Source organism: Salvelinus namaycush, chromosome 33 (assembly GCF_016432855.1).
Source record: "Salvelinus namaycush isolate Seneca chromosome 33, SaNama_1.0, whole genome shotgun sequence".
NCBI lineage: Eukaryota > Metazoa > Chordata > Actinopteri > Salmoniformes > Salmonidae > Salvelinus > Salvelinus namaycush.
Window position 1 is genome coordinate 11,914,867 of NC_052339.1, and position 13,930 is coordinate 11,928,796.

The 13,930-nt window shown below is 45.5% G+C and overlaps 1 protein-coding gene across 1 annotated transcript in view; it reads left to right on the forward strand.

Annotated features, from left to right (window-relative positions):
• Positions 1-207: 207 nt before the first annotated feature.
• LOC120027661 (MAGUK p55 subfamily member 7-like) overlaps positions 208-13,930 on the forward strand; it is a 160,843-nt gene continuing 147,120 nt past the window's right edge. Inside the window, exon 1 of the mRNA XM_038972655.1 lies at positions 208-352. The gene's annotated coding sequence lies outside the window, so the exon portion shown is untranslated. The remainder of the gene's footprint in view (positions 353-13,930) is intronic.

Genomic DNA, 13,930 nt, shown 5'->3' on the forward strand with positions numbered 1-13,930 from the left:
ATTGACTTAGTCTGAATACTGTACTTTTTCTCTTATTCGAACAATGTAGCAAGAGAAGCAGGCATTGGCGGGTGATTGATAACTTGAGAGAACCAATAAAAATGTGCAGATGAACAACTGGCAACGCCCAAAACGGGAATACGAATGAGGATGGCACTGGGCGTTTCTTTGTGGAAGGCTCGCGTCCCAGACAGAGAAAGAACAAGGATGAGATATTGAAACAGGCAGAAAGTCTCCGTCTAGAATTTAAAGATCAAGTAAGGCTGGCTGCAAAGGAATTTCTATCCCGAAGTGATCTTGTGAAGTGCAAACCTCTGTGTGAGCAAATTTGCACCAACGCAACGAAGCTTGAGTGAGTAATATTGTATTTGACGATTCCATGTTGCGTGGGAAAGAAACTTGCAAGCTGCTCTCATAGCAAAGTTAACATTAGTTAAGAAATTAGCTACGTTGTGTTTTACATGCGCTCACATCTCTTAACTAGATGTATATCTGAAATATGTGAGAATTTTGCTATACTTTCCGAAAGGAAAAGTTAGCCATCGCTAACTAGCAAGCGCGGTTGCGAAGAAATACGGAGCCCTTTCTTGAGCTCGAGCCAAGTGTTTTGAAACGGAGCTTGTCACTGACAGCGCGAGGCAAGTAGTCAGTATTTTCAAGCTAACCTCTACTTATTTTGGGGCATTTTCCGTGTCTGGAATAAGGACTTAAACAAACGAAACAATACATGTTATGGTAGCTAGATCCTTATCTTTATTTATATAGTAAACTAGCGAGCTAGTTCCTTCAACAATATAGCTCGGCTCGCTCTCAAACAAGCAAGTTCAAGTCGGAGCAAGTCGCGATGTTGATAGTAAAATGACTCGAATCGTTAGGATTCTAGTTACAGATTGCATTTGCTCTGTTCGTTGTATTATTGGTAGATGATGACAAAATATTTAGTGGGTTATGTCTCTGGTATATTAGGCAAATATGGCAATGTAGATCATGTCACCTGCATCCGTTCTGGGTGACAGCAGGTGTTCGAAATGTAAACACCACCAGTATTTGCACATGTATTTAGGTCAGGCAAATAAAAGTATGTCAGTGTCTGTTTGTACAGTATTGGGTTCATGGATAACACTTTACATTAAGTTGTAAAGTGTAATAATAGTGTTTTTATATAATTTTAGTCAGGGGACAGACGGCGTGATTGGGTGGGGGTCTGACCTGGTCTGGGCTCGGGGTCATGAGCAAACCCAAACGGAAGCTGCGGGGATTTTTTATATTTTCTGTGACGATTTCTGCTGACAATCTGCGGATAGTTTTTTTTGGCCTCTAGTGTAGTAACATTATTTAATAACATTGGGAACATGGTTTTATGTAAATAAATGCTTAATTCTGTGTATTATATGACAATGAACCCATGGTTATCCTTCTACTAAAGCTCAGTCAAAAATAAACTCAACCTTTATATTATCCTTTTATCTTAAGTGTTTCCTTATGGAAAAAAATATATGATAGATAAATAAATAGAGCATCATCAACAAAGTGCAAAGGCATATAAATACAAATACATTGAATCCATCTATAATTACATAAATACCAAATCGATTAGATTAACAATTCTGTCCCTTCGTTCCATTAATGAACTATTATCAAATTGCTTCAAACCAAAACACAGAAAGAGTTGTAGAGTTGGTGGGTGTGTATGTGACTGACATGCTTTTTAGTGCTCAATGCTATTATACTTTGCAATCAACAACATTTAAAAAATATGTATCACTGCAATGTGAGCTAAGGCTGGCATCCTGTCCTGCCTAGCTGCCCACCAGTCCACTGCACTCAGTTCCATAGAGTCTGCCTTGTTGATGCCCATGTATCTGTGCCACTCCTCTGCAGACACCTGGCTCAGAGCAGGGATGGCATGGACATAGTCCTTAATGTCCTTGGTCCTACCACCTGGGCTGGATCTAGAACAGTTAGTCACGTGAACAGGGAAAGGTTTCTCCAGCACAGTCTGCAGCTTGATTGAGCATGCTGCCATGGCAGACTGGAACAACTCAGTGCAGGAGAGCCTGTCTTCCTCTGGAAGCTGCCCCATTAGCTCAGTTGTATGAGGGCACCAGTCCTCAGCCCAAGCTGTTCTGCCATACTCAAACTGCATTTGCAGGTCCTCCAGCTTGCTGGCGATGTTGTGGGCTGTTGGCACAGAGGTCTCCTCCAGCTTTGTCAGGTTAGCCACTATCTACATGCTATGCTCCACAATGAGCACTGTCTGGGCTTTCAGCTGGGCCTTGTGTTCCCTCAGCAGCTCAAAGGTCCTGGACACACTTGGCCGTTTCTAATAAGGTCGTGTTGAAGTCAGGTACTCCAAGCCTTCTTCATGTAGCTAGCTGAGTCGCTTACAAAAGCCTACACATTGCTAAAGTCAACCCCACTGTTGTTGACACAGGAGATGACAGCTTGGGACACAGTGGTAAAGTTGATTTTATCCAAGAAAGACAATTCTGCTACAACCGGTCACTCACCCACTGACTGGAGGGCGAGTGCACATCTTCCAAATGCATCGGTCGTCTCATCAATATAAATGTCCTTTCCCTGTACAGCATCTTTGATGTCCAGTTCATATTGTGAATAGAGCTCTGGAAGGTACTCTGTACGCAGATGGGATGGCGCTGGGATAGGCCCTCCCTGGTTGCAGTGTTTCTTCAGAAATGTGGAGAACTTGCCCTCCCCCCTCCTAACTTCTCACTTGTTTTGATAGCTCCACCACGTCACTTTGGTGTCAAGAAGAGATATTAGCTAACTAGAACAAACCTACTAGCTAGTTAATATATCTGTAGCTAGCTAAAGCGTCAGAATGTTTACCTGGTCCACTAGCCCTCCTATTTTTCTGTCGGAAGGACCTCAGGTGCTCCACCGCAGACGTCATATGTAGTCGATTAAATGCTGATAGACTGCAGAATAGTACTCCTCCATCCTCGTACAGTTCAGCTGGAAACTCCCTGGCCTTGGCTGTTAAACTGGTCGCCAAGTGTTTACTCCTCAGCTCCTCTGCTGTAAATCTGGGCATTTTATGTTAGCTGTCTGAGGAGAGAAGTATCTGTCATTCATTCACACAGCTGTCTGCACCCTACACCTCTCACTCACACAGGGGAGGGGCTACGGTGGGAGACTGGGCTACACCTCTCACTCACACAGGGGAGGGGCTATGGTGGGAGACTGGGCTACACCTCTCACTCACACAGGGGAGGGGCTACGGTGGGAGACTGGGCTACACCTCTCACTCACACAGGGGAGGGGCTACGGTGGGAGACTGGGCTACACCTCTCACTCACACAGGGGAGGGGCTACGGTGGGAGACTGGGCTACACCTCTCACTCACACAGGGGAGGGGCTATGGTGGGAGACTGGGCTACACCTCTCACTCACACAGGGGAGGGGCTACGGTGGGAGACTGGGCTACACCTCTCACTCACACAGGAGGGGCTACGGTGGGAGACTGGGCTACACCTCTCACTCACACAGGGGAGGGGCTACGGTGGGAGACTGGGCTACACCTCTCACTCACACAGGAGGGGCTACGGTGGGAGACTGGGCTACCCATTTTGCTATACTTTTCGGTGATTGAAATACATCAATGAAAACAGAGGAAAAACTTAAATTCAACAAGTCAGTTTGATTTAACTTTGCTATCACCTGTCATGTTATTTTTAGCTTTAGAATCCAACTAACCCTATTTGAAATTCCGCGGGTCTTGTCATGAGTAGTCTATCCTGCACATGTACATCGGATACAACCAATGATCAGGCCTAGCCTTCATAATGTGGTCTGCTTCAGGGGGTGAGGACTAGGCCAAAACAGGGGATGATGGCAGGGCTGTGGTCTGACTGGAGCTGCTCAGATCACCCTCCTCTTGTCTTCATCCCATGGCTAGAAAGCTAAAGCCTGGCCCGATTCCTGTGGATCCCAGTTAGTCTCCAATGTTCCTTTGGCGCCGCATGCCCTTCCTGTATAATTCAAAGGGGATCAGACGGTGACTGTAGAAGGGCTTCACCCTTGGCTCACCTAAACTTCTTGGCTTTAACGTTACCAACTGAAATGCACCCAGGTTGCTCTTATACCTGTGTGTAGTAACACTGTAATAACTACTGCAACAACAGTGTTGTTACATAGCTAGTACTGTAATTGTATAGTAATGGAGTTGAGCAGCTTTTGTTATTGGAATTAGAAAACTAGCCTAAACTTTGTATACTGACAATGCAAGAAGTCTTCCCCCAGACAGTGAGAGAATTATGTCTTTAGAAGGATTCCTTCCAGGGGTCAGTCAGTTGAAGGATTTTACCTGGATGTTGCATCCTGGTCTTGTGTGTTGTGTTGATGTGTTCCTACCCTCCAGCAGCTGGAAACTAGCAGAGGGGGGAGGGGGAGGCCCGAGTGGGGTCAGCCCTGAGAGAGCAGCTCCAGATGGGGAGTGATGGAGGGGGCAGCGTGGGGCGGCCTGGTCCTATGAACCTGTGTCTGAGAGACCCCTGGCCCGACATAACTTACATTCCTCAGGTTTTGTTCCTCGTGCGACGGGAGTGGTGCGTCTCTCGGGAGGGGGAGCGATGTCTGGAAATGCTATTTGTGCTATGCTCAAATTACACTCAGTCAGCTCGTAGTCTCACGAGTCATCTGCTGTATGCACTAGGCCTACTTTGAAGGAGACAAAAACGCTTCCTGCTGAGCTATTGATTAAACTAAAGCCAGGTTATGAATTTCTGTGGGAGAGAAGTGGGATATCTGTGTTAGCCCAGCCTAAGTTAGAATTTGAAAGACTTTATACTGTAGGCTTGGTCTCTAGGAAATAAGGCATGCCTATCAGGAGCAAGCCTTAGGCGCAGGCCTAGTTATTTCTGCTAGGGCTGGGAATTGGCAGGAACCTCTCGACACGATATTATCACAATACTTAGGTGCCGATATGTATTGCGATTTATTTATATATATATATATAGCGATTCAAAACTGCGTTTTTATTGTGATTCGATGTTCCAAACATATTGCTCACTATATGTCTGCAGAGGGACAAAATTGACATGTTTTGATCAGTCATTGAGATAAAAGTGCTGAAAACATGTTGGCTCACCATTTTAGAATGAAGAAAGAGAAATGTCAGAGTTTTGGTGCAGGTAGGCTACAGCTCACTACTGCTAGCAATTTTATTTTATTATTGATTTATTTTACAAATCGATAGTCACAGTATCGACATAAAATCGATACTCTACGGTATCGATGTTTCCACCATCACTATATTCTACACCTCGTTTCAAAAGGGTCGTGGTGGTAAAATGTTCAGGTATGTAGGCTACGTTCGATAAGTGAATACTTGTACTGTATGCCGCAATGCAGGCCATCCACTTCCACATTCACATGTGGAAAAACAAGTAAATAGCTAAGGCATGTGAGACGGTTGTACAAAGGTCCTGGCCTCCTAACTGCTTCTGTACTGCCTCATCAGCACCCTATTCTTCATAGGGCTCTGTTCAAAAGTAGTGCACTATACAGAGATTAGGGTGGCATTTGGGACGCATCCAACACACTCACTGCAGATGACAGGCAGCAGCTCCTCTGGCTTGTTCAGTAACCCAGGGACAGGGAGGGACATGCCAAATGACTGCCGAGTGATGACATATTTAGGTGAATGGATGCTTAAGTATTCTACTGCATCTATTTAGGGGTCAGATGTTGGTGTGTTTATTGTTTCTCGCTCCAGGAATGCATAGGGATGTGGAGGTACCTGTAGTGTACACAGCACACACTACATTGCATCCCAAGTGGCCCCCTATTCCCTTGATAGTGCACTACTTTTGACCAGAACCCTTAATGTTGTGCACTATATAGGTAATAGGGTGCCATTTGGGACCTAGTGTCAGTGCTACAAGTCATTGGAGCCAGGCAGTCGTCACAGCCACTGTTTAGAGGAAACAAGCTCTCGGGACATCCATCCGTCCATCCGACAATGGCCTGGAATTCTCTCTCGAATTAATTGCTGTCAATGTTAGCTTCGGTTGCCTTGTAAGGGTCTTAGGTCAGACAGCGCTTCTGTTTCCTCCTCTGGACCGGCGGTGTAGTGTCGGGTTACCCATCACCGTGGTGCGTTCTGAGCTGTGCTGGTATGAGTCCACCAGGCAGATGTCAGCCATCAGACACCAGCAACAGTCAGCGGTCACATTTGATTACCAGCCATAAAGCTTCTCCTCTATCCCCCCAGGCACGTTGTCACTACAATAGACTGGTGGTGGGGGCCTATGAGGAGAAAACGGAGACAGAGAAACACACCGGCAATCAAAGTAATGGGCGTGGGAACCAGGAGTGTTAGGCCACCCACAACCCTTGTGGGGGACAAGAGAAGGTTAGCCATCAAGATGTTTGTTGTGATATGGACATCGGACACTGAAGCTCAAATGTTTCCCATGAGCAAAATAATATATACACTGCTCAAAAAAATAAAGGGAACACTTAAACAACACAATGTAACTCCAAGTCAATTACACTTCTGTGAAATCAAACTGTCCACTTAGGAAGCAACACTGATTGACAATAAATTGCACATGCTGTTGTGCAAATGGAATAGACAAAAGGTGGAAATTATAGGCAATTAGCAAGACACCCCCAATAAAGGAGTGATTCTGCAGGTGGTGACCACAGACCACTTCTCAGTTCTTATGCTTCCTGGCTGATGTTTTGGTCACTTTTGAATGCTGGCGGTGCCCTCACTCTAGTGGTAGCATGAGACGGAGTCTACAACCCACACAAGTGGCTCAGGTAGTGCAGCTCATCCAGGATGGCACATCAATGCGAGCTGTGGCAAGAAGGTTTGCTGTGTCTGTCAGCGTAGTGTCCAGAGCATGGAGGCGCTACCAGGAGACAGGCCAGTACATCAGGAGACGTGGAGGAGGCCGTAGGAGGGCAACAACCCAGCACACATGCACATTTGTGGCCTGCTGGAGGTCATTTTGCAGGGCTCTGGCAGTGCTACTCCTTGCACAAAGGCGGAGGTAGCGGTCCTGCTGCTGGGTTGTTGCCCTCCTACGGCCTCCTCCACGTCTCTTGATGTACTGGCCTGTCTCCTGGTAGCGCCTCCATGCTCTGGACACTACGCTGACAGACACAGCAAACCTTCTTGCCACAGCTCGCATTGATGTGCCATCATGGATGAGCTGCACTACCTGAGCCACTTGTGTGGGTTGTAGACTCCGTCTCATGCTACCACTAGAGAGAGAGCACCGCCAGCATTCAAAAGTGACCAAAACATCAGCCAGGAAGCATAGGAACTGAGAAGTGGTCTGTGGTCACCACCTGCAGAATCACTCCTTTATTGGGGGTGTCTTGCTAATTGCCTATAATTTCCACCTTTTGTCTATTCCATTTGCACAACAGCATGTGCAATTTATTGTCAATCAGTGTTGCTTCCTAAGTGGACAGTTTGATTTCACAGAAGTGTGATTGACTTGGAGTTACATTGTGTTGTTTAAGTGTTCCCTTTATTTTTTTGAGCAGTGTATATTGTGCTGTATGTTTATCAATCGTCTCAGAGTAGGAGTGCTGATTTAGGGTCAGGGGAACCTGATCTTAGGTCAGTAATCTACATCATCATCTCGAGGCTGCAGTTTGTTCACATCACATTATATTAATTCCATTCTCCTACAGCTGATCTCAGACCAGTGCTTATCCTCTTTCAGCTAGGGGGCAGAATTTTTATGTTAGGAAAAATAACGTTCCCAAGGTAAACAGACTATTTCTCAGGTCCAGATGCTAGAATATGCATATAATTGACAGATTAGGATAGAAAACACTCTAAAGTTTCCAAAACTGTCAAAATATTGTCTGTGAGTATAACAGAACTGATTTTGCAGGCGAAAACCTGAGGAAATCCAACCCGGAAGTGCCTTTTATTTGGAAAAATCCCTGTTCCATTGCCTGCCCCTCCTTCATTTAAATGGGTATCAACCAGATTCCTTTTCCAATGGCTTCCTCAGGCTGTGACCAGGCTTTAGACATAGTTTCAAGCTTTTATTTTGAAAAATGAGCGAGATTTATCAAAACGTGTCAGGTGTCCTTTGATTAGTTCCTGCGCGCGAGAGATGTAGATCGTCATTTTCTTTCTCTGTCGTATTGAATAGGTTACCGTCCGGTTGAAATATTATCGATTATGTATGTTAAAAACAACCTGAGGATTGATTATAAAAAACATTTGACATGTTTCTACGAACATTACGGATACTTTTCAGGACCGGAACGAGCCTGTGGTTTTCTGAACATAACACGCAAACCAAATGGCGGTTTTTGGTTATAAAACTAATATTTATCTAACAAAAATAACATTTATTGTGTAACTGGGAGTCTCGTGAGTGCAAACATCCGAAGATTATCAAAGTTAAGCGATTAATTGTATTGCTTTTCTGACTTTCATGACCAAGCTAATTTGCGGCTAGCTGTTCTTACTTTTTTGTCTAGTGATTGATAAACTCACAAACGCTTGGATTACTTTCGCTGTAAAGCATATTTTCAAAATCTGACACGATAGGTGGATTAACAACAAGCTAAGCTGTGTTTTGGTATATTTCACTTGTGATTTCATGATTATAAATATTTTTAGTATTTATTTTATTTTATTTGGCGCTCTGCAATTCAGCGGTTGTTTACGAAAATGATCCCGCTAAAGGGATCCGTGCGTCAAGAAGTTATAGAAGCTCCATTACAGTGCAACACACAAGCAGAGCAGAAGATTGTGCCCAGCTCTATACATGGCAGAGCAGCTCAGACTGACACGGAACCCAAACCGGCTGCACGCGTGCACCATCATGCATACATTTATTTTGTCCCCCTACACCAAACGAGATCACGACACGCAGATTAAAATATCAAAACAAACTCTGAACCAATTACATTAATTTGGGGACAGGTCGAAAAGCATTAAACATTTATGCCAATTTAGCTAGCTAGCTTGCACTTGCTCGCTAATTTGTCCTATTTAGCTAGCTTGTACTTGCTAGCTAATTTGTCCTGGGATATAAACATTGAGTTGTTATTTTACCTGAAATGCACAAGGTCCTCTACTCTGCCAATTAATCCACACATAAAACGGTCAACCAAATCGTTTCTAGTTATCTCTCCTCCTTCCAGGCTTTTTCTTCTCTTGACTTTATATTGCGATTGGCAACTTTAATAAATTAGGTGCATTGCCGCCACTGACCTCGTTCGTCTTTGTCACCCACGTGGGTATAACCAATGAGGAAATGGCACGTGGGTACCTGCTTCTATAAACCAATGAGGAGATGGGAGAGGCAGGACTTGTGGCGCCATCTGCGTCACAAATAGAACTGACTTCTATTTTAGCCCTTGGCAACGCAGACGCTCCTTGGCACGCGTGAGCAGTGTGGGTGCAATAATTGAATAATATATAGATTTTTAAATGTATTTTGCGACGCGAGCGGTCAGCCTGTAACGTCTGCGGTTGTTTTATTGATGACGGTGTTCCATGAATGGTCCCTGTTCTGTTCCCAGCATTAGACTACTACTACGACTCTCTACGGGTCCCTTAACCCGTGCCTGTAAATTATTCAACTACCAGGCAAGGAAGACAGGGAAAACAAGACCGAAACAGGCCTGACTACTGTGTGTGTAGCTCCGCCTGTCATGTCAAATGCTGGTAGGTGGGAAACGTTAACCACAGCACATACAATACCTGCCGGCTTTTGTTAAATATGGGGTGATGAAAGTACACCTGGACCAGTCTGAGTAGTAGTGCTGATATAGGATCAGTTTTGCCTTTTTAGATCACAAAGAATAAGATTACATGGACAGGATGGACCTGATGTTAGTTCTGCACTTCTACTCTGAGATGCTTTGTGAATACTGGCTCTGATGTGTAAACCCTACTCGGCCATTTTAAAGTGGACAAGGAAAGAGGAGGCGAAAAGGGTCTATGTGTGTGAAGACATTGTCCTTGTCACTGGTTTACCTGTCACCTCACATCAGCATAATAGGATATCTGTTTATGGTTTGTGGATTACAAATACTGTGTCCAACATTATCGTCTTTCAATGGTTTGAATCGAGTACTCGTGTTAATGGTCACGAGTTGGTGTCTTCATTTAGCCTGTATGTGCGTGCGGTGTGGTGTGTAATGACATTGTCCTTGTCACTCACATCGTCCTTGTCACTGGTTTTCCTGTCACTCCACGTCAGCGCTATCTGCATCATAGGATATCTGTTTATGGTTTGTAGATTACAAATAAAGTGTGCAACATTATAACCTGTCAGTGGTGTGTATCGAGTACCTGTGTGGTGCTTTGCATCCTTAGTTACCCTTTTTAGGGCACAATAAAATCCTTGATACGGAGAACGTGGACAGAATCACAGAATCCAGACATTAAAACAAAATTCGACAATATTCAAAAATGTATTGAACTTAGTAGGGAATCAACTAAATGTATTAAAAATGTAGTCATTTGCCCAAGTTTATCCGTAAGACATGAACAGAATGCATCAGTGATACAGTATTTCTTGCAACTCTCTGAAGAGGCAATGAGAATATGTGCGGTGCCCACGCCAACCGCTTTGTGTAGCTGTTAGCGAAGATGCTAGTGAAATGTTTTCTGGAGTTTTTACACTTGTAGGATGGCCAAAGTTAGGCTGACTAAATTAATGGAGGCTGGGTTCTGTGACAGAAATCGGCTACCGACTACCTGACAGGCTCACTTTCCCATTGAACTAGTCATCTTTCTTCTCGAATCCGCAGGACATTAAACAAAATAAAGGTAAGATTGATACAGAGTTTGAGAGCTGACATGAAGTATTTTCATATTTTAGTATACGCTTTTCATATTCATTCGAAATTCAGTTTTTTTCTAAGATTTCTCACAAACACAAGCATATCCCTGTGAAATGTCAACAGAGCACTGAGCGTATACATTTAATTCCGCTCATGTCATGATAATTTAGCTTTTTGCCACCCGCGGAAACAACTTTGAAGATGACCACCATAAAATGTTCAATTCTCAAAAGTTATGAGATACCCGAACCGCTTTGTTAACAGAGTTCGGAGCTTATAATTGGATGTATTAGGTTAATAATGTGACTTTTTGGGGGGGGGGGGGCATAATGGTAATGAAATGTTAGAAAAACGACCCCACTGAATGAATCAGAACATGAATAATCATATTTGTCTTGGTAAAATGTATTTTATAACATAAGGAAGCGAAATTTCATTACCAAAATGCGTTTTCACCCACTTTGGGCAGAGTGCGTAGACTCCCTACAAAATGGCAGAATTATATCATGATGAGTTGCATCAATCCAGTGGGTATTTGATAGCCCTACCTCAGTTGAACTGTAACAGACTGGCTGTGAGGCACAAATAAGATACAAGCCTACATTCATAGTGTTTCTAATTCAACTCTAGGGTAATGAATATTGGTTGTGTCCAAGCCAAGGCGTCTCTGGTGTGTCTTACACATGTTGGGCTACACAGACAGCTTCTGATAAGCCGCCCTTCCACACACACACACACACACACACACACACACACACACACACACACACACACACACCCACACACACACACACACACACACACACATCCTCCCTCTTCTCCAAGCTCAGCGGTGTACCCTATCAAGTAGCCTTGCCTCGCTTGCAGCCTCAGTCAGAGCCCAATAATGTCTGAGACTACCTAGTCTATCAAGTGACAGGGATCCCATCAGTTGACGATTTGTTGTGTGTGTCTCTGTGTGTAGGTAAGGGATCCTACAGTCGTCACCTGACTCCTCTCTCTGACTCTCTGTGGTAAAGGCCATTTGCTACTTGGAAAGTTGGTGGTTGACATCCTGACACGATATGTAGAGATAGCAGGGACAGGGAGGATGGTGTTGTTTACCCTTTCATATCTAAGAATGAGTCCCAAATGGCACCCTATTCCCTAAGGGCCCTGGTCAAAAGTAGTGCACTTTGTAGGGAATACGGTGCCATTTCTGACGCCAGTGCTGTAGTAAAGCTTTCATTTCCTACCTGATGTTTTAATTTTTTTACCCCCTTTTTCTCCCGAATTGGTAGTAGTTACTGTCTTGTCTCATCGCTGCAACTCCCGTACAGACTCGGGAGAGGCGAAGGTCGAGAGCCATGCGTCCTCCGAAACACAACCCAACCAAGCCGCACTGCTTCTTGACACAACGCACATCCAACCCGGAAACCAGCAGCACCAATGTGTCGGAGGAAACACCGTACACCTAGCGACCTGGTCAGCGTGCACTGCGCCCGGGCCGCCACAGGAGTCGCTAGTGCGCGATGAGACAAGGATATCCCTGCCGGCCAAACCCTCCCTAACCCGGACGACGCTGGGCCAATTGTGCGCCGCCCCATGGGCCTCCCGGTCGTGGCCGGCTGCGACCCAGAATCTCTGTTGGCACAGCTAGCACTGCGATGCAGTGCCTTAGACCACTGCGCCACCCGGGAGGTGTGATGTTTACTAGTACACAGTACATACACACCATATTGCTTGCCCTTTTTCTATGAGATGATGCTAGCCCATGATCTTGCCTTTTTCCCTTTTTTTGTCTGCAGTATGTTGTCAAACTGTGCCTTTGTGAGGGCGTGAGTGAGGGCGTCAGGTCAGGGCGGAGTGGGTGTTGTGCTAGTCTTTGGCTGTATCTCAACTGGCACCCTAGGAAATAGTTCTACTTTTGACCAGTGCCAACAGGGACCCAACCTTTGAACCCCTCCCTCAGGTCAGAATACTGAGTGTTGAAGGTGGTGCTGGGTTTACTCGGTCCTCCCCTCCCTTCTCCCCTCCCTTCCCTGCTCCGTTGGCTCCTTTCTGGGCTGAATCTTGTCCTGGGGCGTGCTGTTGGTGCAGCTGTAACAGCGATGGTTTTCATGGTAGTAATCTTCTCTTTGTGTCAGGGCTGTCTGAAGTGTTGTCAGCTGCATGTGTGGCTCCTTATACATACCCTTGTTGCTCTGTCTCATTCCAGACTGCCACCCCTTGCCGCCCTGCTGAAGGCCCCAGAGTAGGGCTGGGTGGTAAACCGTATTTTACTACATACCGGTATTGATGTTTTGGATATTTACTTTATCTAACTTTACGGTATTTACATTTTTGATGTTTTAAATGTAATAACTGAGTGATGATACTCGAAATTATGGCAATCATTTGTTCTTACCGGCAGTAAGACATTGCTAACAGTTGAACATTTGCTAGCAAGAGCTTCGGTTGTGCGCATGTACTTTTCTGACATGAATAGGGCCTGTGAGGCAGCGCTGGAGCCAAAAGCACTCTAGAAATTGTCACAATGTCCCTTGTGGCGAAAGTAAGAACTGACATTGAAAATACATGGTTATAGAGTGTGCTTTTTCATGGTCCTTCGAGCAGTATAGGTGCAGTTGTCCTGGGACATGACAAGTAGAGACGGGATAAAGTTTGTGCCATATGCCATTCCCCAGATGAGGCACACACGCTCTGCCTGCAGACTGCCAGCTAGAACCAGCACCCCAGCCGACACTTCATTTAGTGTTCCTTCTGGACCAGCCATCACTGGACTCAACTCCAGTGCTGGTCCCTACACAGCCTGCTGCACTTGCAGGCCTGCTTGGCTTGGACATGATGCTCCCACTCAGCACCTCAGGTTCCAGCAGCACCCAAGCCTCCACTATCTCTCCTAGACCTGTCATCGTCGGACCAACCACAGTGCTGGTCCCGATATCCACTGCCGTCCTGGAGGACCAGTCCGGCCCTGACCTGGGCCCATCTCCAGACCTGGATCCACCAACAGGACCAGATCTGGGCCTGTTTCCGGCTCCGGATCTGGATGCACATCCAGCCTCCGAAGGAGAGCCTCCCTCTAACCTCCATCTCGCCCTGTTCCGGCCAAGGATGCCTGGCCTGACTCGGTGGAATGGCCTCTTCC